The sequence below is a fragment of the Echinops telfairi genome, unplaced genomic scaffold (assembly GCF_000313985.2).
Source record: "Echinops telfairi isolate 266 unplaced genomic scaffold, ASM31398v2 ScPeMD7_8;HRSCAF=38, whole genome shotgun sequence".
Classification (NCBI taxonomy): Eukaryota; Metazoa; Chordata; class Mammalia; order Afrosoricida; family Tenrecidae; genus Echinops; species Echinops telfairi.
This window is the reverse complement of record NW_022103905.1, coordinates 9,117,232-9,121,396: the sequence shown is the minus strand read 5'-3', so window position 1 is coordinate 9,121,396 and position 4,165 is coordinate 9,117,232. Positions and strand designations below refer to the sequence as shown.

The 4,165-nt window shown below is 41.4% G+C and overlaps 1 pseudogene; it reads left to right on the top strand.

Annotated features, from left to right (window-relative positions):
• The first annotated feature begins 2,832 nt into the window (after positions 1 to 2,832).
• On the top strand, positions 2,833 to 3,397 carry LOC101657326 (annotated as a pseudogene).
• Positions 3,398 to 4,165: the final 768 nt, after the last annotated feature.

Here is a 4,165-nt window from a genome sequence, read left to right as displayed (position 1 = left end):
GCACTTTCCCGTCTGTATAGTATACTGCAATAAAAAGTTAATTGAAAACAAAATACATGGCACTCTTTACACTTCATCAATTGTACAAGGCTTCTCACCCCTCCCTATTTCCTGTGTCCCTCCATTCCAGGGCTGAGTTTTAAAACACAGGGCCTTCAGTATGTATCTCATGACAGTGAGTCACCTCCCTAAATACACTTTCATTTAGCTGATGTTCCCATCTCAGCTGATCCGAGTGACTGGAAATGACCGGCTACCTTTGCTAACATGTTCACACACTCCTACCTGTACTGGCTGGCAATACCACGTGGCCCTATCACCACAATCTCTGGCATGTACCACCTGACACAGAACACTTGGTATAGGTTAATGAGAAGCGAAGAAAGGGGTGAAAAATCTTTAATAGCATCACCATCTTAATGAGAAGCATATTTTTATACTTCATGTTTTTAGCAAAGTCTTCATTGTTGGACACGGTGTTATAAATGTAACACCCTTACCAAATCAGTCAAAATATATTTATTTAAATTGTTCATCTGTTTTTGTAAACTTGTGTCATTTTTTTTTTAAATCTGAAGCACAGGACAATGTACTCTCTAGTCATCTTGCCCGTGATGGGGGCTTACTACCATTTTCATTGAATTTTACTATTGGTAAAACTGCTGAGTCTGTTTTTCTCTGATAATAGTTCCTGGAATCATTACCAAAAAGAGCCAGAAATGTCTTGTGGAAAATACTGTGCTTTATAATTAATAGCAGAGCCTGAGACACCTGGAAGTGTTCTTATATATTAAATAAATCATCTGACTACATTCATGCTTGGTAAAGTGGAAGGGCAGGGACAAAGAGGAAGGCCCTCAATGAGATGGATTGCATTGTTGCAGCCCGTGGCTGCAACAACGGGCTCAGGCAGAGGAATAGTTGTGAGGACGGTGCAGGACCCCCAGTGTTCAGTTCTGTTGTGCACAGGGTCGCTATGGGTTGGGACTGATTCTATGACATGTAATAACAACACATTCACTTGCTTTGAGGATCCTTTGTTCACCTACAAGCACCTAAACATAAACAACTTTGGTTTTTAAAACTCCCAGAGTAGTCAACATGTCTTGTTACACCAAGCAAGAAACCAGGCCAATTAATTCACCTGGAACTACAGGGGAATGTTAGTAATATGTGAGTGAGTCACTATGCTATGTCTATAGGAATCCTGGTTGGGTAAGCATTGGGCTGATAATGACAAGGGAGGAAGTTCAAACCACCAGCCACTCCACTGGAGAAAGATGAGGCTATCTACTTCAGTAAAGATTTATAGTCTCGGAAACCTTACATAGCGTCACTATGAGTTCGCATTAACTCGGAGCCAGAAGGTATGCTAAGCCCGGGAAGTTTGAAAATGGACTAGACTTAGCCTTTCCCAGAAACCTCTGAAACCAACCAGTGGTTGTCAGGTTGATTTATACAAACAAGAGCATCTCTTAGTATGGTCAACAGGGACACTGTAGCTCTAGGTTAACATTAGGTTATCGCTCCTGGAAATGTTATTATATAACATTTTATTATATAATATATAATATTATAAAACACTCAATTTCTACAAAAGAATGCATACGGTACGCATATACTCTATAAGCTTATTTTATCCATGTACCAAGTTGTTTATCTTCATTTTCAGTGTGGAAATATGTCCTGAAGTTAAAAAAAAAAAATCTAGGTTATGGTAGGGATTCACTTAGTAAATTTAAACTGTCCCCAAAAGTTGAAAAACAATTTTTAAATGTTCTTTAGGGTTAATCATTTTTATATACCAAAATGAATCAACTTAACATTGAATCTGCAAAAGTTGCTTTCTCCTTGTTACCTACTCAGTAAAGTCTCGTGGATTTTCAAGACAATCAAAATCCAAAGAACTTTTCTTTTTTAAAGATTCAGAAAACTGTTATATTCAGCTTCCTGAATGATGACTACCTTAGAAACCCTACAACAGGACGGTTCTATGCTGCCTAATAGGGCGGGTCCGTCATGAATTGGAATTAACTCCATAACGGACAGTTGGGACTCCTCAGCAGAGTCCTGGTGGCACTATGTTTAAGAGCTTGGCTGGTAACCAAAAAGTCAGTAGTTTAAAATTACCAGTTGTGCCATGTGAGAAAGTTTTGGCAGTTTGCCTTTTTAAAAATTTACAACCTTTAGAAACGTTGTGGGGCAGTTAAACTCTCCTGTAGGGTTGCTGTAAGTCTGAATTGACCCAAAGACCATGAATTTTATTCTTCAAAAGACTAGATTTGCTTAAGCTTTAGACACAATAGCCTACATGCTTAGACTTAAATTTATGCTCCATCTATTGCTAGGAAACTTTATATGCATATTTTCCTCCAAATTTTCTCTCCTGTAAAGTGTGAGTGATCAGTTACCTCATAAGATTGCTTCAAAGGAATTAAATTAGACAGTGATTGTTAGTACTTAATACAAAGTACTTAACACATCAGTAGATAACACCTTTGAATCGATGATCACAGTAGTTCATGTTATTGTTATGGAGAGGGATAGCAATAACAGTTGTACGACAGGAAGAGTATAATCAATGGCACTGAATTATACATGCAGAAGTTGTTGAATTCATGAATGTTTTATTGTGTATGTTTTTGGCAAAATGGAAAAAGAATACATGAATAACAATTAGTGTGGGGGAATAGAAAATGTTCTAAAATTGGTTGTGTAAAGATTGGTCAACTATTCTTAATATGGCTAAACTATTGAATTGTGTATGTGGACGAAGTGCCAATAAAACTGTTTTAATTGCTTTCCGGACCTGGCTGAGCAGGAGGCGCCATCATGGGAGTTGACATCCACCACAACAAGAACCAAAAGATTCGTCTCAAGGAATCCAAGAGCCAGGACATCTACTTGCACCTCCTGGTCAAGCTATACAGGTTTCTGGCGCGCGGACCAACTCCACCTTCAACCAGGTTGTGCTGAAGAGACTGTTCACGAGCCGCACCAACCGGCCGCCCCTGTCTGTCTCTTGGATGATCCGGAAGATGAAGCTCCCTGGCCGGGAAAACAAGACAGCTGTGGTCGTGGGGACCATAATGGATGAGGTGCGGGTGCAAGAGGTGCCCAAGCTGGAGGTGTGCGCCCTGCGAGTGAGCAGCCAGGCCCGGAGCCACATCCTCAAGGCCCGGGGCAAGATCCTCACCTTTGACCAGCTAGCCCTGGACTCCCCCAAGGCTATGGCACTGTCCTGCAGTCTGGTCCACGCAAGGGCCGCGAGGTGTACAGACATTTCGGCAAGGCACCAGGGACCCCCCACAGTCACACCAAACCCTATGTTCACTCCAAGGGACAGAAGTTCCAGCGAGCCAGAGGCTGATATGCCAGCCGAGGCTACAAAAAGTAACCCCAGATCCCGCCCTGTTATTAAACCATTTTGGATGTTCAAAAAAAAACCAAAACTGTTTTAGTTTAAAAAAAAGAGAGATGGTTTTGTTAAACTTGACTATTGCATTGAAGAAGTTTCCTTGTTGAGAAAATTTACATGTCTTAAGGGAAGGTGACCAGCACTTACATTTTGGTTCATCACGCTGGGTCTCAAAAGAGCCTCAGTGAAGCAAACAGAAGGTGCTTGACTATCCAACGAAAAGGGTGGTGCTTCAAACCCATCCAGCAATTCCATGGGAGAAAGCCATGCCAATCTGCTTCCGTAAAGATTATAACCAAGAAAACCCTATTGGTCGCTCTGAGTAGGAATTGACGTGACAGCACCAAACCACCACCACCGCCTTGGATCACATGCCGCCCCATAACTGTGAACTGTGTGAAATCCTTTCTCCTAATATGTGCAAGTACTGAATATAATACTTCTATTCGGTATTTCCTGGGATCCAAACCTACATTTCATTGGTTCTCTCACAGGATGTCTACCATGTTTCACTAATTCGCATAATTCTAAAGCTGAGTTTAAGAAGTAGACTGCCCTCGCAGAAGAGAATGCTTCCTCTGTTCTCTGTTCTAGTTGTTAGGTGTCCTTAAGTGGCTTCTGAGTTATAGTCTCCCCTTGGATAGCAGAACAAACACTGCCAGGCCCTGAGCCATTCTCACAATTGCTGTGTCTAAAACCATTGTTACGGCCACTGTGTCAGTCCAGCTTAAGGATCTTTGTCGGTTT